The sequence below is a fragment of the Podarcis bocagei genome, assembly GCF_964188305.1.
Source record: "Podarcis bocagei genome assembly, chromosome: W".
In the NCBI taxonomy this organism is placed as follows: domain Eukaryota; kingdom Metazoa; phylum Chordata; class Lepidosauria; order Squamata; family Lacertidae; genus Podarcis; species Podarcis bocagei.
This window is the reverse complement of record NC_138131.1, coordinates 94,689,638-94,715,059: the sequence shown is the minus strand read 5'-3', so window position 1 is coordinate 94,715,059 and position 25,422 is coordinate 94,689,638. Positions and strand designations below refer to the sequence as shown.

General features: G+C 43.9%; 1 pseudogene across 1 annotated transcript in view; it reads left to right on the top strand.

Annotated features, from left to right (window-relative positions):
• The window catches only part of LOC308578230 (protein CIMAP1C-like), a 51,154-nt pseudogene extending 40,245 nt beyond the window's left edge, over positions 1-10,909 (top strand). Inside the window, exon 5 of the transcript in view lies at positions 10,425-10,909. The product of the transcript in view is annotated as a protein CIMAP1C-like (transcript). The remainder of the gene's footprint in view (positions 1-10,424) is intronic.
• Positions 10,910-25,422: the final 14,513 nt, after the last annotated feature.

Here is a 25,422-nt window from a genome sequence, read left to right as displayed (position 1 = left end):
GTGCCTCAGGGTGCAATTCTCTCCCCTGAAGCGTCAGGCAAAAGTCGTACCAAGTCCCAGGTGAAACCTGCAAAAGACTTCCGGTCAGCACCAGCGACAAATGGCGGATTCCCTCTGAGCTCCGGAGGGAATCGGCTCCACGGGGACAGGGTCTGACCGCTGCGGCGAAGCGGGACCCGAAGAAATCTCAGGCGGGGAAGCCTGAGAACTTGGAGACTCGACGGGCTCCGTTTGCGCCCCCCTTTTTAAAGGCTCCGGAACGGAAAGGGGGTGTGTGGCGCGGAGAGCGCTGATTTCTTTCTGGACAATTGGAAGCTAAAGCAACTACCCGTGAGTAGGAGTAAGCAAGTAATTGGAAGAAAAATTTAGTTAATTTGGCACCGAAACGGGAAAGGCACAAACAGGAAGTCTGCCTCTTCCAACTTGTAAATAGATTAAAGTAAAGAGACTGTAAAGCTGTAACCCTGAAAGACGACTTTTAAAGGTCAAATCCAGCACCAAAAAAGACGACTCCCCTCCGGTTTGCAGGAGTGGAGGGGGGAGAACCGAGCATTATTTTACCTGCAAGAAAAGAGGGTGTAAATATATTTCTGCTGTCTCGGAAAACTGGGAACGGACTGCCTATGACAGGGAAGGTCGACCAGTGGGAAGAATTGTCTGCATGTTAAGGGTAAAGAATATTGACACTTTGAGAAAGATACAGTGTTTATAGATCTGCCTTTGACTATAAAGTAACTTTTTAGAGACACTGAAACTTTTCTAAAAGCATTGAAACTCTGGCTTTTGAGGGATATTGGAACTTTTAAGAACTATACTTGTTTTTAACAGTTGCATAGTGAAGTTGGAAGGGTGTCCCCCTAGAGGAGACTACGTTGTAACAACTATTTTGTCATCAAGTTACCAAGCTCTGGAAAATTACTTTGCAAAACAAACTCACCAAGCGTGTGACTGACCTTGGGCTTGTTATGGCAGATGGGAAAGGGAAGATAGAGCTGGTGAGTGGCATACAGGATAAAACTACCAGATCCGGCAGACAATACAAGACTGATATTACTTTTCAGAGAAGGGCCTCAACATCCGGAGCGGCAGGCACAGTAGGAGCTGCTGCTTCGCAAGTAAAATCAAAAGCTATGTCATCTGAAGAGCTATTGGCTCAGGCACTTGGCAAAATTGATGCATCTTTGGAAAAATTAGCCAAACAGGTTGCAGAGACAAATAAACAAGTAGCTGGGGCCTCAGCAAAAATAGATTTGAACACTCCAAGTATTAATGAACTGGGGAACAAGGTGAACTCCAATACACAGTCCATTGAAAAACTATTAGAGGAATCAGCCTCGACTCGACAGATTGCAGAGGAAGCTAAGGATATTGCAACTGCTGTTCAAGAGAAGATACCACCGGTATATAAGAAATTAGAGGATCACGACCTGACACTCTCTATGATTGAATTACAAAGAAAGGAGAGAAACCTAAGAATTAGAGCAGTACCTGAAAGTGAGAAAGACAACTTGATAGACTTCCTTACAAAGGAATTCACAGACTTTTGGCAACAAGACCTGGGGAAAGATGAATTCAAATGGTGAGTGCATTTAGACTCAGCAAAAGACAAGGAAAGAACAGAGCAAGAGATTGTTTGATCACCTTAAGAACAAAAGAAGAAAGAGATAAAATCTTGAATCTGCACTACCAAAGAACCTTGGAAATTGAAGACTCATTTGTTGAGTCCTTCAAGGATATACCTAAACACATTTTGGATATAAGGGCTTATTATAAAGATCTTGTCGGCCTACTTAGAAGAAATAAAATACTCTTCAGGTGGGAATTTCCCCAAGGTTTATCTTTTAAATACAAAGGAAGGAAAATAAGAATAAGGACAGTGAATGATACAGACAAGTTTCTGAAAGATCACGAGGAGGACTTACAGAAGGAAGTGGAATCAGGAGAGGAGCTGACTGCATCAGGAAAAGGAATTCTAGACATAGCAAACTTGTCATTTGGATTCCCGGGCCCAGGGAAAGACACACCACCGACAGAAGAACAACAACAACTCGGTGCAGTTGGAGGGAAAGCTAAGTAACTTACCATGGCTCTGCAACTTTTAACCTGGAATTGTAATGGACTGAATTCCCCTCGGAAGAGGAAATCTGTTTTTCATGTATTAAGGAAAGAACAATTGGACTTGATTTGTTTAAAAGAAACACATGTAATGAGGCTACACAGGAAAATGCTTATTAATAAGAGATTGGGACAAGAATTTATTTCGTATGACAAAGTTAAAAAGAGAGGCTTGGTGATATATGCAAAGGAGAAATTGCTACCAAAATTTCATAGAATCATAGAGTTGGAAGAGACCACAAGGGCCATTGAGTCCAACCCCCTGCCAAGCAGGAAACACCATCAGAGCACTCCTGACATATGGTTGTCAAGCCTCTGCTTAAAGACCTCCAAAGTAGGAGACTCCACCACACTCCTTGGCAGCAAATTCCACTGTCGAACAGCTCTTACTGTCAGGAAGTTCTTCCTAATGTTTAGGTGGAATCTTCTTTCTTGTAGTTTGGATCCATTGCTACGTGTCCGCTTCTCTGGAGCAGCAGAAAACAACCTTTCTCCCTCCTCTATGTGACATCCTTTTATATATTTGAACATGGCTATCATATCACCCCTTAACCTCCTCTTCTCCAGGCTAAACATGCCCAGCTCCCTTAGCCGTTCCTCATAAGGCATCATTTCCAGGCCTTTGACCATTTTGGTTGCCCTCCTCTGGACACGTTCCAGTTTGTCAGTGTCCTTCTTGAACTGTGGTGCCCAGAACTGGACACAGTACTCCAGGTGAGGTCTGACCAGAGCAGAATACAGTGGCACTATTACTTCCCTTGATCTAGATGCTATACTCCTATTGATGCAGCCCAGAATTGCATTGGCTTTTTTAGCTGCCGCGTCACACTGTTGGCTCATGTCAAGTTTGTGGTCAACCAAGACTCCTAGATCCTTTTCACATGTACTGCTCTCAAGCCAGGTGTCCCCCATCTTGTATTTGTGCCTCTCATTTTTTTTTGCCCAAGTGCAATACTTTACATTTCTCCCTGTTAAAGTTCATCTTGTTTGTTTTGGCCCAGTTCTCTAATCTGTCAAGGTCGTTTTGAAGTGTGATCCTGTCCTCTGGGGTGTTAGCCACCCCTCCCAGTTTGGTGTCATCTGCAAATTTGATCAGGATGCCCTTGAGTCCATCATCCAAGTCGTTGATAAAGATGTTGAATAAGACCGGGCCCAAGACAGAACCCTGTGGCACCCCACTAGTCACTCTTCTCCAGGATGAAGAGGAACCACTTATACCGAAAACAGAGACTGAAAAGACTCAACTTAAGAACTACCGTCCCATATCCTTATTAAATGTGGATTACAAAATTTTTGCTGATATTTTGGCTAAGAGGCTGAAAAAAGTACTGATTGAAGAGATTCATAAGGACCAAGCGGGTTTTCTGCCGGGAAGACATTTATCTGATAATCTGAGGAACGTAATTGACATTTTGGAAAAGTTAGAAGTGAATATAAACACTAAAGCAGTTTTGATATTCGTGGGTGCAGAGAAAGCCTTTGATAATATATCTTGGAGTTTTATGAAAAAGAACTTGCAGGGTATGGGGGTAGGCCAAGGTTTTGAAAATGGTATAGGTGCAATATATTCTGAACAAAAGGCTAAATTAATTGTAAATAATGTGGTTACGGAACAATTTAAGATAGAAAAAGGAACACGACAGGGGTGCCCAATTTCCCCATTGCTTTTTATATCGGTCCTGGAGGTTCTGCTCAATATGATCAGAAGAGACCGGCAGGTTAAAGGTATACAGGTCGGAGCTAAACAATATAAATTGAGAGCATTTGCAGGTAACCTAGTTTTGACGTTACAGGAGCCAGAGTCTAGTACCAAAAGAGTATTAGAATTAATTCAAGAGTTTGGTCAGGTGGCAGGATTTAAATTGAACAAATTAAAAACTAAGGTTTTGGAGAAAAACTTAACATCATTGGAAAGAGAGAAGTTCCAGAATGAAACAGGTTTGACTGTGGTTAAGAAAGTGAAATACTTGGGGATTAATATGACAGCTAAAAATGGAAATTTGTTTAAAGATAACTATGAAAAATGCTGGACGGAAGTTAAAAAAGATTTAGAAATTTGGTCAAACTTGAAGCTTTCCTTGTTAGGTCGAATTGCTGTTATAAAGATGAATGTATTGCCAAGAATGTTATTTTTGTTTCAATCATTGCAAATTTTGGACAAAATGGACTGTTTCAAGAAGTGGCAGAGAGACATTTCTAGATTTGTCTGGCAGGGCAAGAAGCCCAGAATAAAATTTAAAATATTAACTGATGCAAAGGATAGAGGTGGATTTGCCCTGCCAGACTTTAAACTCTACTATGAATCAGCGGCATTTTGCTGGCTGAAAGAATGGCTGCTTCTTGAGAACACAGACATTTTGGATTTAGAAGGTTTTAATAACGTTTTTGGGTGGCATGCATACTTGTGGTATGACAAGGTTAAAGCACATAAAGCATTTAAAAATCATATTGTCAGAAGAGCATTGTTTAATGTCTGGATAAGATATAAAGATTTACTTGAAAATAAAACCCCAAGGTGGTTGTCACCGATGGAAGCAAAGGCCCAGAAAAAGCTCAATATGGAGGCCAAATGGCCGAAATATTGGGAAATTTCGGAACAAGAAGGAGATAAACTGAAATTACAGAGTTTCGAGAAATTAAAAAGTAAAGTGAGAGATTGGCTCCATTATTATCAGATAATGGAGGCCTACAATTTGGATAAAAAAGTTGGCTTCCAGGTGGGAAATACTAAACTGGAAACAGAACTGTTAGAACCCAAAACCAAGATTTTTGTCAAAAATGTATAACTTGCTGTTGAAATGGAATACTCAGGATGAAACGGTTAAATCTGTCATGATTAAATGGGCACAAGATGTTGGACATAATATTAATTTTGCTGACTGGGAACAGTTGTGGACCACCGGAATGAAATTTACGGCATGTAATGTCTTAAGAGAAAATATTATGAAAATGATTTACAGGTGGTACATGACCCCAGTCAAGCTCGCAAAAATCTATCTATCATTTGCCCGATAACAAATGTGGGAAATGTAAAGAAATGGAAGGTACATTCTTTCACCTTTGGTGGACGTGCCCAAAGATTAAGGCTTTCTGGGAGATGATATATAATGAACTGAAAAAGGTATTTAAGTATACCTTCCTGAAAAAAACAGAGGCCTTTCTCCTGGCCAATTGGTGCCAAAGAAGGACAGAACTTTTTTTATGTATGCAACGACAGCAGCAAGAATACTTATTGCAAAGTATTAGAAGACGCAAGATTTGCCCACTTTGGGAGAATGGCAGATGAAGCTGATTGACTGTATGGGACTGGCAGAAATGGCTGGCAGAATCCGTGACCAGGGAGAAGAGTCGGCAGAGGAAGATTGGGAAAAATTTAAGGACTATTTACAAAAATATTGCAAAATTAAGGAATGTTTTAGTATTGCTGTCCATGAGATCTCACCCAGCACTTCCCTAAGTTTTATGAAGTCGGCTTTCTTAAAGTCAAGAAATTGAGTCCTAGTATGCTTGGCTGCTCCTTTCCGCTGTATAGTAAACTTCAGAAGAGCATGATCACTCGCGCCTAATGATCCATCCACATCTACCCCACTAACCAGGTCATCAACATTGGTTAGGACCAGATCTAAAATGGCTGTTCCTCTTGTTGCTTCTCCCACTTTCTGGACAATGAAGTTGTCTGCAAGGCCAGTGAGGAATCTGTTTGACCTTATGCTCTTGGCTGAGTTTGACGTCCAACAAATATCCGGGTAATTGAAGTCCCCCATTACTACTATCTCCCTTCCTTTTGCATGCTTGGCCATCTGTTCCAGGAAGGCATCATCTATGTCCTCCGTTTGGCTTGGGGATCTATAGTAAACTCCCACAATGAGGTCTCTGTTATTCTTCTCTCCCTTAATTTTGACCCAAATGCTCTCACTTTGGCTTTGAGGATCTAAATCTTGGATCTCTTCACAGGTATACACATCCCTGACATATAACGCCACTCCTCCTCCTTTCTTGTCTGGTCTGTTTCTCTGAAATAGATTGTATCCCCCCATTATTACATTCCAATCGTGGGTAGTGTGCAGACTTGCAAGTTTCACAGTCCCTTCTCCTGCAATTTGCAACGTCCTTCCATCAGCCAGGTGGATCTCACCTTCCTGAGGCTTGAAGGAGATAAAGAGATGGCGATCCTTCGAAATGTGGCGCGTACAGCCTGAATCAACAACAAAGCTGCCTTTGGCTGTTGGAGCAGTCCTTACAGCAAGCAAACCCTTGTTTTCCACTGGTGTGGGCTTTTGCAGCTTGCCCCCCTGTTTCTGGTCAGCAGACGTGCCTTTAGCCTTTGGTGAAGCTGAGCCAGCAAACAACGCTTTGTTTTTCCCTTGCGCGGGCTCTTCACCCTCCCTCTGCTCCTGGCCATCTGCAGGCGGCTGCCTGTGTTTACCTTTGCCTTTCCGGCCTCTGCAAAGGCGATGGCCTTGGTTCTCACGAGAACCAGAGCTCTCAGCTGCCGACTCCTTGGCTCCCCCTGGAGGCTGGAATGCTGCCTGGGATGACGTGACGGTCAGCTCCCCCTGCAGCTTGCAACCGGTGCCCTCAGCATCCCTACATTCATTCGCATTCTGGGAAACAGCTAGGACCTCCGATGCAGTCAAACTCTGGGCTGGGATTATTGGCTTGTGAGCTTTCATCAAAGCAGTCCACATCCCACGTGCAGTGGTGTTGCCAGCCAGCGTCTTAATTTCCTCAAGAGATACGGATAGGACTATTACGTCTATCGCTTTCGAATCATGCGATTTCCATCTCTCTGTCAGAGGAACCGGAGGGGGCTCAGAAACGACATGCCACACCCCAAACTGACGCAGCAAACTCTCACACCATTTTGCCCAGGTTTCATAATTCTGCCCATCCAACTTAGGGCATTCAGCATTTGCCTTTGGGCACTGAGTGGCCTCTGAAGCTTCAAAAGCGTGGAAAAACTCCATTCCAGCTTTTACAATTAGCCGTGAGTCTATTTTAACTCGAGAGACTCCTTATCTTGGCAGCCATTAATCACGAAGCCTTTTTGGCTCAGCTCGCAGGCCAATTAGGCCTTGCCGGAGATCAAAGGCTCCTTGCGAGGTAAAACAGAAAAGCGTCCCTTTCCTTTCGCTTTTCCCCCAACATACCTCAAACGCAGTCTGTTGCAGCTTTACTCTCCTGTAGGTGCTATGAATCTGGGCCCGGAACCTTGTTGTTGGGAAACTGCCAGGGAGATAACGTCCATCACGGCCCCCAAGCCGGAGTTCGGAGATTCCATCGGCCTCCCGTAGTCACGCAGATCCAACAGTTAGGGGCACAAAGCCTTTGGAATTCCTAGCCACATTCCAGGGCTTGGTGCACCCTCTTTCAGCAGAAAGCACAGTCAAAAGCTTGCACCGCAGAAGAGCAGAAGAGCATTTTTACAGACTTTATGCTTTTCTGCTCTTCTGCGGTGCAAGCTTTTGACTGTGCTTTCTGCTGAAAGAGGGTGCACCAGCCTAGGAATGCAGCCTGAATTTCCAAAGGCTTTTGTGCCCCTAACTGTTGGATCTGCGTGACTACGGGAGGCCGATGGACGTCCAGAACTCCGGCTTGGGGGCTCATGATGGACACTAATGGATCCAACAGTTAGGGGCACAAAGCCTTTGGAATTCCTAGCCACATTCCAGGGCTTGGTGCACCCTCTTTCAGCAGAAAGCACAGTCAAAAGCTTGCACCGCAGAAGAGCAGAAGAGCATTTTTACAGACTTTATTTAGAACATGAACAGAACAAAAGAAAACACGTCCATTCTCAGTCAGCGTCTCTGACCATCTGACAAAAACGAAAGGAATATCTGAACAAAAACATCCTGTGATCAGGACATGCGCAGACTCTGTGACTCCCCAAAGCCTGCTCCCTTTAAGGTGGAACGGAAATATCCTAACATCCTGCACATTCTCTGAGGACTGACTTTGCTCCTCGTCTTCATATACCTGATCGACTGTAATGAGGGAGAGATCCTCAAATGGAGTCTGCTCTTCGTCTTCCATGCTAGGGGAGAGGACCTCAAAGTGATTGTGTATTTCTAAACAATCAGAGTGAACCCTGGGCCTCCTACTTCTTTGAGTCACGTTTCTCCATATATCTGGCTCCTGTGTTGGTGAACTAGCCTCCTTCTCAGGGGGAGTCCCCTGTCTCCTCCTTGGTGGAGACGGTGTGCTCTGTTGCTTCCAAGAAGAGCTCCAGCTCTCTAATTCTTTGGAGCGTAGCTACATGTTCCTCCAGTTGCTGGACTTTGTCTTTTAAAAGGGCAATCAACATGCAATTACTGCAGGTAAAGCTGCCTGCAACCTTTGGCAAGATGGCAAACATTGCGCAGGAATTGCAGGCGACTGCAGCTGTTCCCTCCCCTTCCATCTTGAGATCGTGTCGTTGGGGGTGGCTACAGAGGTCCTCCATCATAAAAAGCTTGAAGACAGGACAAATAACTCCCCCCCCAAAAAAAAGTCCAGAAGACGACGCAAGTAATCAAAGCTTTTCAGCGAGTGTATGCTGATGTGATTGGTCCTCTAGCACCATCTAGAGGCAATGCAAGATATTATCTTGTGTGTGTGGATTATTTCTCTCATTATGTGTGGGTATATATATTGCAGAAACCACAAGAAGCCTTAGAAAGGTTTAAAGAATTTTGTGACAAGGTTAAGAATGTTCATAATGCTAACATTGATTGTCTTTTCACAGATGAAAAGCCAGTTTTTCTTTTACAGGATTTTCAGGATTTCCTGGATAAGAAAGGGATAAGGCACAAGACACAAGACTGCTGTTTCTGCAGAAGCATGGAACAGAAGTGTCTGTGTGCAAGTGAACAAAGAATTGTAAAATGGCATGAAGGCACAATTGCTGAGTTCACATTTGCCACATGAGTATTGGGCGGAGTCGATATTGTGTTATTGTTAGTCTTGATTGAGAAAGGTTTCAAAAGATTTGGGAAGTTCTCCTTTTGAGAAGCTGTTCCGTAGAAAACCTTGTGTTGCCCATTTTAAGGTTTTTGGGTCTCATGTGAAGACAGAAGCTCCAGGTGGAGTAAAGAATGCTAGAGGCATTTTTGTGGGTTATGAAAAGGGTCTCTACAGAGTAATTTTGTCTGAATCTGGTCAGGTGATTCTCAAAAAATTTCTAGAGAGTGCTCCTGAACAGGAGAGAGTAATTGTTCACACATTTCCCACTGAGGACAATTCAGATGTTGATGATGATTTTACTGATTACAGTGGTACTCAGAGTGACAGTGATAGCTCAAAGAGCTCAGTTGACACAGTCATTGAGAGGAAATCTCACACAATGGCTAGACCTTCACAAATGAAGGATGAACCACTGTTTACTATTGGAACTGGTTCTCCAAAGAGTCCTGAGACTGAACCAGTGAGCAAAGAGGATCAGCACCTCATACGTAGGTCTGAGAGAGTTACAAAGGGTGTACCACCCAAGAGGTATTCAAAAGAGTTTGCTAACTTAGCTGTTGCGTGTGTTACTATTGTTGACAAGTCAAGACAGGTTGAAGCTGTGTCTAAGTCAGAGACAAAGACACAACAGGGAGTTGCTAAGTGTAACACTACATTCCCTAGCCAAGGTCATGCAGATGCACTCATTCCTTGGAAGTCAGACTACCAGAGAGGTACACTGGGGAAACCAGTGGCGGGTAGTTCCAAGGGTGGAACTGAAACAACAGGGGAGTGTTATATGTATAACAACTGTTTGTTTTCTTCTCTGGATCACGCTTTGCTCGCAGCGCACATTGATTCATATGGGGGAGTATGTTACGATATAGAAGCAATGCGGCCGCGAGCTGGTAGCTTGAAAGCAAAACATAATGGGAATGTTGGGACTGTTCCATGGGAAACAGAGGGACAGTCAATTCACAGTGCAGAGGGCGCCGGAATTAGCTGAGAGTGTAATATGAGCTGTACAGGAAGTACAGGTGGAGTTTGTCTCTCGGCTGTTGGAGTTTGAAGAGAGCAGTCGTGTTTTTCTGTAACGCTGCAAAGACAGAAATAAAGGCATGTAAATACGTTTCTGTCTATCTCTTTCCCCTGCCGGGGGGGGGGCAGGAAAGAGGGGTGTGTTCTTCTCACGCTGAGAAGGATCGCCTATCGCGACCTAGCAATGCAGACAGGGAGGTCATCAGGAGATCAAGCCAGGTGCCTGGAGAGTTGCCAGTTTCTCCTGATAAAGGCTTGATTCCCAACAGTATCCACAGGTTTATCCACATGCTCGACAGTGGGGAGCACCAAGTGGGGGGTGTCACCTCCTATCTGCTCTTGGCTTGCAGTTATATCTTGTACGCCTGCCCCAAATGAGTACTACGTGGAGAAGATACACCCACTTGAAGAGTCGAATGCACCAGCGTACACTATGGGCCTTCGAACGCACTACTGGGTGAGCAGCCCAAACCCAGCACCCAACCAATACACCCTTCCACAGACACTGCGTCCAAAGCTGCCTGTCAAACCTGCAGCTCCCTGCCTCTCAATGGCATCCAGTGCCTCTGTGTGGGGCTATGCTAAAGACCTGGTGAGAGGGCCTGGCCCGGCAATGAATACCATACCTGAACCAGATGTTTACCTGTGCCACCAGCCATCCTACAGCATCTCCCAAAGGTTTGCTTCCTCCAGCAAGAACTATACACCAGGACCCCCTGACTACAATGCGGAGCTGGTCACCACCGACAAACCCAGAGCCCCACAGTTCAGTCTTGGGATTCGTCACTCTGAGTATTCTCATGGCACACCTCCAGTTTGTTTACTCAAAGAGTGAGGGTGGACTCACAGGCCACAGAGGTGACTTGCCCCTTTGGGTAGACCCACCTCCAAATAATTCCATTGTGACACAGTGTCAGGAAGCAGGTGTAAATAGCTTGTTTCAGAGGGAGAGATTCTGATGAACTTTGAACACGTTTGGGCTATGCCAGGGTCAGGTAATTGGGGAGGGGGACTAGATAGCCCTCCTTGGTGAGACAGGGGGTCTGCCTTGGTTCTTGGCAAAATCCTTTCTCTATCCTTCCTCCTTCCAGTGTGCATTACTAGTGAAGTGTTTCTCACCCCACCACTTAATTCGCTTTCTGTTACAGAAGATTATTGGGAAGAAGGCTAAAATGCTCTTTTTGCTCATATAAGAAATAGTTTTATAATTTTATAAGTATTACCTTTTTTTTTTACAAAGCTCCATAAATATTTATTTTCCTTGCTACTATTCTATTTACACTGAGAATGAAATGCAAAATGAGAGAGCTGTTTTTAATATTGTGTTTTACCAGTGTATATTGAAGAGCCTTCCAAAGAGTGAATTTATAGGGCAGTCTATGTAACTTGTTTACATGTTACTTGCTTTGCGTAAGTAAGTAAATAAATAAATCCAATTTAGATCGCAGTTTTGGATTTTGTCAGCTTGGGATGACTAATGTACCTTCTAACATGCCTATCATCAAACCACATTCATTATGCTCTCAATTGATAAATGTAGGCTACATTGATTATGTTTATGAGCTCTGTGCATCCCTTCCCCCTCCATACCCAGGTGATTCAATGTATGAAAGGGAGAGTGAGACTGGGCTGCTTGGGTATCGTTTTCTATCCTAACCTCTTATTTGTTGCATGCAGCACCATTTCTGTTCTGCTACAGTTTGTCTCCTGCCAGCAAATATGTTATTTGTCTTGTCTGCTGGTGGTGAAATTATGGCACTTCACATCAGTCTCAAGGTTGAGGGTGCCTCTTGCCCACAACACATACACAGAATTTCCTCTAAGAGAAATGCTGGTTCTTAGCTCTCTCCTCCTAATCTAGATGAGCACCACAAGCCAAAAACCACTTTCTTGGGAAGAAGACTCACTGAACTCACTCACTTCACAATAAGAATGCGTAAGAACCAGGCTCTAAACTGCCTTTTTTCAATGTATTATTTATCCTGTAACAGGAATGTTTTCCCACTATTCTATTCTTCTATAAACCAGATGGGAACTAAGCTGCTCTTGCTCCATGTATCATTTTTACAGCACTTCCAGCCAACTGTATCCAACCTCTTTGCAAGTGCATGAGTGAAATATTATTATTAATATTAATAATTCAATTTTTTTATAATCTTTTAGCAAAAGATTTCAGGGTGGTGTACAACATTAGGAACACATTACAAAACATCAATGAGCAGGGCAGCAGTTGAAGAAGGAGCAAAAAGGGTTTTCTTTTGTGTGTGTGTGTGTTTCTTTGTGGCTGATTAGCTGTTCTCCCTTTGCAAAGGTCAGAGGGGGCAGGGTTTCTGTTGAGGCAGGGGATTAGCTGTGGGAGGAGCTTATCAGACCTAGCAGGGCAGCAGTTGAAGAAGGAGCAAAAAAGGTTTTCTTGTGTGTGTGTGTTTCTTTGTGGCTGATTAGCTGTTCTCCCTGTGCAAAGGTCAGAGGGGGCAGGGTTTCTGTTGAGGCAGGTGATTAGCTGTGGGAAGAGCTTATCAGAGCTTGCAGGGCAGCAGCGCGTGCAGTTTGATCCATCGTGTAGATTTAGGGGAGCTAGTCTCAAACGTTCGTTGGGGGAGACCTAGGGTTTTTTTGTGGGAGGAGTTATTTGTCCTGTCTTCACGCTTTTTATGATGGAGGACCGCTGTAGCCACCCCCAATGACACATTCTCAAGATGGAGTGGGAGGGAACAGCTGCAGTCGCCTGCGGTTCCTGCGCAATGTTTGCCATCTTGCCAAAGGTTGCAGGCAGCTTTACCTGTAGCAATTGCATGTTGATTGCCCTCTTAAAAGACAAAGTCCAGCAACTGGAAGAACGTGTAGCTACGCTCCAAAGAATTAGAGAGCTGGAGCTCTTCTTGGAAGCAACAGAGCACACCGTCTCCACCAAGGAGGAGACAGGGGACTCCCCTGAGAAGGAGGCTAGTTCACCAACACAGGAGCCAGATATATGGAGAAACGTGACTCAAAGAAGTAGGAGGCCCAGGGTTCGCTCTGATTGTTTAGAAATACACAATTGCTTTGAGGTCCTCTCCCCTAGCATGGAAGACGAAGAGCAGACTCCATTTGAGGATCTCTCCCTCATTACAGTCGATCAGGTATATGAAGACGAGCAGCAAAGTCAGTCCTCAGGGAATGTGCAGGCGACCTTGGAATGGACAGCTCACGGAAGAACCCCGACCAAACCTAAGAGGAGGCGTGTAGTGGTGATAGGGGATTCCCTACTGAGGGGAACAGAAGCAGTGATCTGTGGGCCTGACAAGATGTCTCGGGAAGTGTGCTGACTCCCCGGGGCTAAGATCCAAGATGTAACTGAACGACTGCAAGGAATCATAAAACCCACTGACAAATACCCCTTCCTCTTGGTTCATGTGGGAACCAATGACACTGCAAGCAATAGCCTCCAGAAGATCAAAAGAGACTACGAGGCCCTCGGCAGGAAATTGAAGCAACTAAATGCACAAATTGTCATCTCATCTGTCCTCCCAGTTGAACGACGTGGCCCAGGGAGAGAGGGAAAAATAGTGGAAGTGAACAGCTGGCTTCGCAAATGGTGTAAACAGGAACGGTTTGGATTCTTAGATCACGGACTGCAGTTTCTTGAAGATGGACTTCTGGCAAGTGATGGGCTGCACCTCACAACGGTTGGGAGAAATGTTTTTGCCAAGAATCTCAGAAACCTCATCAGGAGGGCTTTAAACTGACTAATGTGGGGGAGGGAGACAGTGCTCCTGAAGGTAGGAGTCCATCAATTGATGAAGACGATCATCCAAATGTCATAGACCAAATGGAGCAAACAGCACACAGACCTAGTGGTGGGAGGAAAAAATCCTTAAATAAGAGACACGGGGAAATGATTAATGGACTTCAATGTCTGTACACTAATGTGCAAAGCATGGGAAATAAACAAGATGAGCTTGAGCTCTTGGTACAACAAACTAAATATGACATAATAGGCATCACTGAAACCTGGTGGGATAAGTCCCATGATTGGAATGTAATAATGGGGGGATACAATCTATTTCAGAGAAACAGACCAGACAAGAAAGGAGGAGGAGTGGCGTTATATGTCAGGGATGTGTATACCTGTGAAGAGATCCAAGATTTAGAACCTCAATGCCAAAGTGAGAGCATTTGGGTCAAAATTAAGGGACAGAAGAATAACAGTGACCTCATTGTGGGAGTTACAGATGGGTAGCCGTGTTGGTCTGCCATAGTCAAAATAAAAAAATTCCTTCCTGTAGCACCTTAAAGACCAACTAAGTTAGTTCTTGGTATAAGCTTTCGTGTGCATGCACACTTCTTCAGATACACTGAAACAGAAGTTGCCAGATCCTTCTATATATAGAGAAGGTGGGGAGGGGTATTACTCAGAAGGGTGGTGGGAATCGGAGATTGGCAGATAGCTGAGATGAGCCTGATGAGCCTGTTGACGACTCTTAACGACTGTAGTAGGTCTTACAGGAAAAGGCAAGGGGTGAGAAGGTGAGAAGTGGCTTAGTCATGTATAATGAGATAAGAATCCAATGTCTCTGTTCAGACCAGGTGTCTCCATTGTTTTAAGTTTGGTAATGAGTTGCAATTCAGCAGCTTCTCTTTCCAGTCTATTTCTGAAATTCCTTTGTAGTAAAACAGCTACTTTGAGATCTTGTATAGAATGTCCTGGGAGATTGAAGTGTTCTCCTACTGGTTTCTCTGTTTTGTGATTCTTGATATTGGAGGGTCTTGCACTTTCTCTGGCTCTCCTCCCACTCCAGGGATCTCCAAGAGCAGGCCTTGTGCAAGACCAGCATTATATGAAAACAGCAGCCTCTCAAGCAGAGAGGCTGAACTGAGATCCATTGACTTTCTGTAATGCTCCTAGAAGGATAGGCTAAAAGGGGGCAGGGAATTCAGACAAATGAGCCCAAGCAGATGGCTTGATTTTCTGAAATGCTGCACCATGCAGCCTGCAAAGCAGGGACATCTCCATCATCTCCTTTCTCAGGCTGCAGCAGATGGATCCAGCACAGCAGTCTCCTTGTAGAACCACCCAGCCCAAAATGCCACCTTTGCCAGCCGTTAGTCTTACCTTTGCAAGCCCCTGCAGCACCCAGGTGGCAGATGGCGGCCAAAACTCGCCAGATGGCCTTCTGCTCCTCCACCACAATTCCCAGGATCTCCATGGCAGTGTGGAGCTGAGCAAATGCAGCTGAGGCCTTCTGCTTCTCTTCAGCCTGCAAGGAGAGAAAGGAACAGCCAGGTCTATGGCATGAGGGCATGGGCTGGGACCAGAGATACCAAGGTGCCTTCAGAAAGAATGGCAGCATACAAAGCACCCTTATAAAGAACCCGATAGGGCCAGAACCTCTCCAAAATACATCACCTACATTGATTATTCTTAAACCAGCATGTGAACATAGGAAACTAAGAAAAACCTGCTGGGTCAGGCCAATGACCCATCTAATTCAGGATCCTGCTCCCACAGTGAATGCCCCAAAGGGAAACCCATGAGCAGGACCCCAGCTCAAGAGCCCTCTCCTCCCCTCCTGCAGCTTCCAGCCCCAGGTTGGCGAAGGTTCCAGTAGAAGGAACCCCCAAGCTACAGAACTGAATGAGAGATAGTGCCTAGGTTACTTCCCTTGTAAGGACGGTAGAATCTTTCAGTTTCAGTTTCTTAAGTCACAGGCAAAAATACACCATAAATAAGACATTGTGGGGGCCAGGCTTCTGCTGAGGGGGAGCAGAACCTCAGATAATTGAGTACTTTCAATGCTTTTCAATAATATTTTTGGATCTGCCCCTCCTTGGCTATACCCATGTCTTAAGTTTAGCTCTCCTCATTTCCATGTCACCTTAAAAATATTTTGCCACATTCCCACATCAGTTTGCAATTAAAAGAAAAAATCACCAGCATTTTTAGTGCAAATTTCTCATAACATGCACATAGTTTGTATGTATAACTTGCCTAATGTATTTTTGTAAAACAATTTAAATTAATGTAATACATTTCTGTATGTTATTTCCCTAATACATGCATTTCTGGACACATGGCTTGACTGGAGGACAACCTTGCAAAATTCAGCAAGTGTGGATTTCAAACAATGGCTGCACTTCAGTACTCATTTTGTTTTGGGAAGTGCAAATTAAGTAGGTTTGCCTTTAAATGCAAATTGAATCACATTTCTCCTCCATCCCTAGTCCCTTGTTGTGTTTGAGTGTGATCAACAGACAGAATTCAGTATGGCTGGGCTAAGCAATTGGGAGGAGGTGCAGAATTGTGCGGGGGACGGCCCTTGCCTGCTGTGCCCTATACCACCCCCGAATTTATGGGGGTGGGGGCACTAGGCACAAAGCCCTCCTGTGGGATTTCCGGCTCTCCTGGACGCCGTTCCTGATTCGCGCCGCTAGTTGCAAATGATCTTTAAAAGAAACAATTTGGACAAGATTAATTGCACATGCTTCAAGGAAAAAGGGGAGTAAAGACTGCTGACAGAAGAGATCTCTGATAACAAGACAAGAATAAAATATGAGAAGATACGTCAAGATATGGTATGACAAATGGGGGAGGGGGGAGAAAACCTGCCTTCCTTTTTTTATGTGATTTAACAAGAATCCCCTCCCCTAATGAGTCAGAAACTAAGGACTTAAGCTGTGGATTTAAGGCTGTGTGGAGATAAACTTTCGATCCAAAGCAATGTTTCAAGATGAAGCTGGAAAGCTAAGAGTTCTGGAATGACGCAGTTAAAAATGCCGTCGCCATTTTGGGAGGCATTGTTGGAGCTCTTGGGTCTGGGAGGAGAAAGAGAGAAATAGAGTTGTTTACATATCGTGGATCAACTCCTCGGTGGGACTTAAGAGCGACAAATGCCAAAATTTATGATGGAAAGAACGAGGTTATCTACTAAGGAGATATATGGAAACCATCTGGACTTAGTGGAGGAACGGGAAATCCACACAGGATTATTATACTTGCTATCGGCTTAAGGAGACCAACAGAAGAGATCGTAAAGGAAAAAGAGAAATTATATGAATAAGATATGATGTGGAAACACCAAGATAAGACTGGATAGAATTATGAACTTTGTTTGGACTGATTGGGACTGATTTGGACATTAACGCAGTAAAGAAGATGATCTGAATCCCCCTTTGGATCTTGAAGTATGGGTTCCCCCAACAAAATTTAAAAATTTGGCTTTGTAATTTGGAATTTATATGATGTGATTTAATTTGATGTGATTAGCCAGTTAATAAAAATTATTTTAAAAAAAATACAAAGGGGGAGCCATTAAGATTCCAAACAGAAAACTGGATAAAATAAAGGAACCAGTGAGCTAAAACCTGGCATCATTCATACAAGAGAAAAGGTTTGTGCATTTTCAGAAGATGTACATAAAAGTTGAAAACCTGGAGGCAGAGATGACCCTACTTCAGAGCAGTAGATGGAAGTAGGGCTTCCATTTGATGAGCACCTACAGCTCTTGACCACAGAGAAAGTTGCTGAAAGAGCACAGGGTGGTTAATCCTGCCATGTCTCTCCCACACTGGACATGACTGGGGTCATTCCCCAGCACTGGGCAGCTTTTTCTAATTTCAGAAAATGTTCTCCGTTGCATCTCTGCATGATTGATTGTTGTTGAATTCCATACTTCTAAGCAGTCTCTGCTAGGATGATTAATTCTAACTCTGGCAATTCTCTGCGTTGTGATTACTGACTCAGATACATGGCCAGAATCACCAGTCCTCCTCCAGTGAGGTTGCCTGACGCCTCTCTGTATGTCATAGCTCTGTGCTTCTTTCTACCCATTCAGAATGGATGAGTGACTGACAGGTGAGTGACTCTGACAGTCACAGGTGAGTGACAGAGACCCAAGGAAGGGGCTTCTCCAAGGCTGAGTAATTCCTACTTAAATGTATTTGAAAAGTAAACCTTTTCAATAGTGTTTCCAATTCTAATTAAGCCATGCTCTTGGCTACCAAACATTTGAGACTTGAGATCTTGAAACTTTCAAAGGGGAGTGTGTTTGGCTCAAAGCAACTTTCTGAAACACTACAGCTGGAATAGACAGAAGGGCTGAGCATCCGCTGAGGACGGCAGAAAATCCCATTAACCAGCAAGTCCCAGAACTCTTTCAGACATCTAAGGGCCCCTCCCCATTCAACTTCAACAGACAGCATGTGTCACCAGATCAGAGAACACACAGCAAAGCTCCAAACTGTCACACTCCTCCTCAGTGCTTCCTTGGAGTAGAGCCTCTGGCTGTGAGGCAGACCATTTCATTGGGAATCCTGTTTTGCTAAGGTTTTTTTTTGTGTATTTATTTTTTTGAGCCGTTCTTTGAAGTGTTGCTTTTAAAGCAGGGTGAAAACAATCACTTGAGAGGATTGTTCTGATCATGAAACAAACTTCAGAACATGGTTTGAAAAGAAGCATGATTCCTGGCTTGGCACTCACTCCAGCTACTTTCAGTGACACACCAACCTTTTGACTTTAAAATCTTGAAAGAGCTGCAATTGTCAGTAAGGACAAATGGACTTCAAGCCCCATTTACACAGGCTCTTTTGGAAGCCACATTAGCCCAGCTTTTGGTTCCAGATGACATCAAGCTTTTGGCACGTACAGTGTTACCCCAATCAGCAGGTGTTTTGTTTGCCCACGAATGGGAAACTGCCTGCCGTGCTTATGCTCCAGCTTTGTTTCAACAAATCAGGGGAAATAATCCAAATATTACCCTTGCAGACGTCATAGATGCCATGATGGGGCGTGGTCCTTTCACTCAAGCTTCAGTGCAAGCCACACTGCTGCAAATCTTATTGAGGGACACTGCTCTTGCTGCTAAACAAGCAATGAGAAAAATCCCAGAACCCACCAGTATTCAATCAAGGTGGGGTTCTGAGGCATCTGTTCATAGTCTGCATTTTAATCAAGGCTTATATTTTGATCAGATACCTGTATTCTTAAAATGAGCTTAAAATATTTTTTAAAATATCTGTATCTCTCATGCCAGGCAGTGAGTGCATCGGCAGATGTGCTCATCTTAAAGAGGGCCCCTTTGGTTTATTGGTTTATTGCGGTCATAAAAAGGCTGAGAAGCAGGTCACTGACCTTGCATGCTGTAGAGTACAACTAAGTTGTAAAAGTGGTAGGTAAACAGTAAAATAAAACCATGTGCCTTAAACTTGAGCCACAGGACAAAAGGCCAAGGGCACATGGAAAACAAAGGCAACTGGCTTGGCTGGGGAAAAAGAAGCTTCTTCCTATTTTATTTTGAGGCTGGAAAGGAGGGTGAAAGGGGGAGGTGTAAACTAAAGAGGCTTCTTTAAAAACTGTTTTTTACTGAGTTCCTTCCTTTCTACTTTGAGAAGCTTTATTCTTTTAAAAGGTTACCTATGCTAATGTATTAAATATATTTGCTTAAATGTAATTATGCAAAGGATTTAGAAAGTAACAAATTTAGATGTTAGATTCTTATTTCATAGAATCATAGAGTCCTAGAGTTGGAATAGACCACAGGGGCCATTGAGCCCAGCCCCCTGCCAGAAATGAGACGCCATCCGAGCTATCCTGATATATTAGTTGTCAGACATTTGTTTGGAAACCTTCAAATGAAGGAGATCTTTCAATGTTGATGTGAAACTCAAGATCCTTGACATATGTTTAAGATAAAAATTCAAGATTAACCATTTGTTTTAGAAGGCAATAGGGCAAGGAAGGCAAGAGGTGAGCTGGTAATTAAGATTCCTTGTTGAGACACATGTAAGATATATTAATACTTATTTGTCATTTATAGATGTAACAATATATAGCTCTTTGTGTTCCATATAAGGATAGGAGGATGTGGGTGTATCTTTTAAGATTGGTTATAGCAAACAACCAATAGAAATTTCAACCAGGCTGATTGAACAGAGGCAGCCACAGGAGGAGCAAAGGGGGGCTGGATTAAGGGAATATAAGTGCTGGCCATAATGGCAGGAGGCAGGCCAGAGCTTGGTAACCATATACCACTGTGCCTCTCATTTATTTGTCTGACAAATAAATTATTATTTTACTTTCTCTGTTGCTGCGTTGAATATTTCATTCCAGCTAAGCGTTAACCACAAGCAGGATGCTACATTTTATGGTGCCTGCGACTCGGATCAGTGGTCTGCTGGAACGCAGCCCCTTCGCCTTACTGAGCAGGGTACAAGAGAGAAGACAACTGATTGCCTACCCAGCGCGCACTGGAAAAAATTTTTCCAGGGGAACGCAGCAGTCTCGTCTGTCTGATACCCTGCCCACTGACGGCGGCGGACCGGGGGGGACCAGAGAAATAAACAGGGAACCAGCTAAGGGTAAGTGCACTAAGGGGTTTTGGCCCTCCAATTAATTGGGAGGAAGAGAAGTCTTGATCAAACTTCTGCGTCTCAGTAAAGGGGAACTGAGTACGCTAGGTGGCTGGGTACATCAGATGGTGATCTGGTGTAGGGAAAAGGGAAGATTGGGAGGTAGAGTATGGTTGAAGTATCTAGCGCATTGCATGTGTGAGAAAGTACAATGTGTAGCTGACCTAAGTGTGGAGTGAGTACTACTTCGTTTCCCAGTAAGGTGTGTGTGTGAGTGACTGAGTGGATACTTCACAGGGCCATACAATGGGAGTTGGGGGTTCAAAAGGGGAAAACACACCTCTTGAATGTATGTTAAATAATTTTAAGAAAGCCTTCTCAGGGGCGTATGGAGTCAAAATGACGCCAGAGCGCCTGAGAACGTTATGTGAATTAGAGTGGCCGAAGCAAAATACTGAATGGCCATCTCAAGGAACCTTTGATATAAATTTAATAAGCAAACTTTGGTCTAACATCGCCAAAGAAACTGGAGGGTGCCCAGAACAATTTTCATATATAGATTCTTGGCTGAGCACATTAAATAAAAATCCTCCATGGATAAGGGAATGCAAAGTCCAACTATGCAAATTATTGGCTGTAAAAGCCAAAGCTAGGAAAGGAATCTTGCCAAATAAACTCAAACCCATTTTTGAGGGACCAGAGGAAGAGGTGTTTCCACCTCCACCCTATGCTCCACATCGAAGGGAGCCTAATTCAAACCCTCCACCAGTTGTAACCCCAAGGCAAGAAAGTGGAATGAATAATGGGGGTGGAGTCACAGAACTTGATTCCTTGATAGATTATGATAAATATCTTCAGGAGGCATTGGAGTTCTATAATGAAGCCCAAGCAGAAGTGGTTATTCCACCTGTGAGTCCCAGTAGAACTCCATCTACAGTCTCCTTTAGTGGAACAACTAATTGCCCACCCCAAACCCCTGTACATCCAAGTCCTAGAGAATTATTACAGAAGCTACAGGGAGACCTTAATCGGTCAGCAAGCAATACAGCCAGGCGTATAAGGCTGCTAAAAGAACGCCTTGGGACAGATATCACCCCCTATGATTTGAGGCCCCTAGAGCAAAGCGAAGAGAAAGATCACGTAGTAGCCCCTCTCAGAAGAGTATTTGATGCACTTGAGGAGCCTGTGCTGGTTAATGGGCAACCTGGACCACGGCCACCTCGAACTTCGATCCTCCAGTACATTCCATTCACAACTACGGATCTGATGAATTGGAAAACACCCCATTTTTTGCAGAAAAATCTCAGGCTATGATGGACTTGGTGACTTCAATAGTAAATACTCATAGTCCTACTTGGACAGATTGTCGCCAGCTCCTGAATACTCTCTTCACCACTGAGGAAAGGAGAGACATAATTGAAAAGGCACAGATATATTTGCGTGAGCAGGCCAGAGTGGGAAATATTTATAATATTGACCGTCATCTCCAGGACAACTTTCCCTTGGAAGATCCTAATTGGGATCCAAATAATGCAATTCACCTGGCCAGGCTTACCACCTACCGCCAGACGCTTGTGCAAGGTATCTGCAGGGCATGCCAGAAGCCCACTAATATGTCTAAAGTCTCAGGAGGGTAGACGTGTTACCCATAACACTGTTTCGTGTTCGGTGCACACCCACAAAAAGACTTAAGTTGTCACCTTTTGAGCTCCTGTATGGGAGGCCGCCCTCCTTTGTTCAGGATATTCCAACTGACCTCAAACAAATAGGAGACCATGCGACACAGGGACAAGTGCAATCTCTCTCCCGTGTTTTTGTCTCTCTCCCGTGTTTGTTTGTTTGTTTTATCTTAACAGGTGGGCCCTCGAGCGCACGCCGTGCAGCATTGCCAAGCCGATTCATCAGCTCCAGGCTGGCATAGTATATGGGTGAAAGAGTGGAAACGTGATCCACTTGCACCTAAGTGGCGTGGACCTTACACCGTCTTGCTCTCTACTCCAACAGCGGTGAAGGTAGCTGAGGTGACCCCCTGGATTCATCACTCCCGTTTGAAGAAGTCCGAAGGCAGTTGGACGTGCAAAGGTGACCCCTCTAATCCTTTAAAACTGACTCTCTCCAAAAACCCCTGTATCTAGCCCTACGGGGAACGGGCTAGGTCACGGGCAACATTAGACGACCGGCCTGCTGCAGCCACAATCTGGAAGCTGGCTGACCTGCGCACGCCTGAAGCTTGAGGAGCGTCTGAACCAGAGACTGTGAGCGGGAAGATTCTCTTATACAATTGATTGACTGCCCCCTTGTGGAACAATTATCAGAGATATTACACATTGGGGATCCTTGGGATATATGTTTTGGTCTTGGTGGCTCCCCATTTCTGTCACTGGGGGAATTATATTGGGACTAATATTTATTTGCTATCACAATAAGGTAATCTTTTGTGGAAGGAATGCATATGCTAGACATCAACATGATTTTATTATTAATCCTGATCCCTTGGGAAGGGGAAGGGTCCTTGAATCTGACCAAATTTGCTAAATATGGATTCCGCTATGACCACAATATGTGGGTAGGTTTAGCTGAAATGGTAGCCAATGTTGCAAATAGGACCAATTGCCTTGTTTGCTCTCTTGGGCCAGATGATTCAGAGGGAGGTATGCCCTTATTACCGATACCATTAGATGCCATTGGTATGGTAAGCGAAATGCCACACCAAACAGAAATACAGAATTTCCCCGGGTGGAACTCAACTAAACCATTACGAGTCATACCTGTACAAGGGGAATTCTGTGTACATAAATCATCAGATGCAGCTGATTCTACCATGATAGGCTCTTCTCATTGCCACTATACTTGGGATAATATTAAGAATACCTGGGCACACGGTACTACCTATCGAACTCGGAATACCTTGCCCTGTGCACCTCCTTTTATTCATGCATGGAAAGTGGTATGGAACATAACTGTGACAGAAAAAGGCAATCTAACATACTGCACTGTGAACTCTCTGCCTCTTTTGATATTTCGCCTTCTGTACTCCACGTACCAAAAACCTCAGACCCGATGGTTGTGGTGGATATGTGGAGAATGGGCATACAAGAAACTCCCTTCCAAATGGAGTGGGACTTGTTTCCTGGGATGGGTATTACCACCAATGTGGATTATGCCCACTAGTTCAGCTAAGCGAACACGAAGAAACGCTGATATTTCTCATATAGCAGGAGGAAGTACCCAAAGTTGGAGCGGTACTGATGATTGGCCGCCAGAGCGCATAATAGCCTATTATGATCCTGCCTCCTGGAATCCTGGTGAGCTCATACAAGGGGCACGGGATCCTATTTATAATCTAAACAGAATAATTCGATTACAAGCAGTAGTGGAACTTGTAACCAATGTAACGGCCCAGAGTTTGAGACTTATTGCATAACAGCTGGATGAAAGTAGAGCCACCATTTTGCAGCTGAAAATGGGAATGGATTATGTACTTGCCAAGCAGGGAGGCCTATGTGGAGTCTTGAACTTGACAGGGAATGCCTGTTGTTTTAACATTTCAGATAATGGTGAGGCAATCCGTGTGTTGGCCACAAAGATGGAGAATATAGCACATGTCCCAGTACAAACATGGGAAGGATGGGATATGGGATGGTTACCTAATGTCACAGAACTCAAAGGGATATTATTGTCTTGCTTGTTTTTCTTGACAGTAGTGGTAATGGTTTTATGTATGATGCCATGTATCATTTCATGTTTTAGAAGTACAATTAGCAAGATGATTTCGAATGAAACTCTACCTCATATCATGGCCCTATACACAGCTTTAACTCAGGAATATGATGCAGATCAAGCAATCAAGGACACTTGGTACCAAGGTCCTTGAGCTTGAAAGGGGGGAATGAGGCATCTGTTCATAGTCTGCATTTTAATCAAGGCTTATATTTTGATCAGATACCTGTATTCTTAAAATGAGCTTAAAATATATTTTAAAATATCTGTATCTCTCATGCCAGGCAGTGAGTGCATCGGCAGATGTGCTCATCTTAAAGAGGGCCCCTTTGGTTTATTGGTTTATTGCGGTCATAAAAAGGCTGAGAAGCAGGTCACTGACCTTGCATGCTGTAGAGTACAACTAAGTTGTAAAAGTGGTAGGTAAACAGTAAAATAAAACCATGTGCCTTAAACTTGAGCCACAGGACAAAAGGCCAAGGGCACATGGAAAACAAAGGCAACTGGCTTGGCTGGGGAAAAAGAAGCTTCTTCCTATTTTATTTTGAGGCTGGAAAGGAGGGTGAAAGGGGGAGGTGTAAACTAAAGAGGCTTCTTTAAAAACTGTTTTTTACTGAGTTCCTTCCTTTCTACTTTGAGAAGCTTTATTCTTTTAAAAGGTTACCTATGCTAATGTATTAAATATATTTGCTTAAATGTAATTATGCAAAGGATTTAGAAAGTAACAAATTTAGATGTTAGATTCTTATTTCATAGAATCATAGAGTCCTAGAGTTGGAATAGACCACAGGGGCCATTGAGCCCAGCCCCCTGCCAGAAATGAGACGCCATCCGAGCTATCCTGATATATTAGTTGTCAGACATTTGTTTGGAAACCTTCAAATGAAGGAGATCTTTCAATGTTGATGTGAAACTCAAGATCCTTGACATATGTTTAAGATAAAAATTTAAGATTAACCATTTGTTTTAGAAGGCAATAGGGCAAGGAAGGCAAGAGGTGAGCTGGTAATTAAGATTCCTTGTTGAGACACATGTAAGATATATTAATACTTATTTGTCATTTATAGATGTAACAATATATAGCTCTTTGTGTTCCATATAAGGATAGGAGGATGTGGGTGTATCTTTTAAGATTGGTTATAGCAAACAACCAATAGAAATTTCAACCAGGCTGATTGAACAGAGGCAGCCACAGGAGGAGCAAAGGGGGGCTGGATTAAGGGAATATAAGTGCTGGCCATAATGGCAGGAGGCAGGCCAGAGCTTGGTAACCATATACCACTGTGCCTCTCATTTATTTGT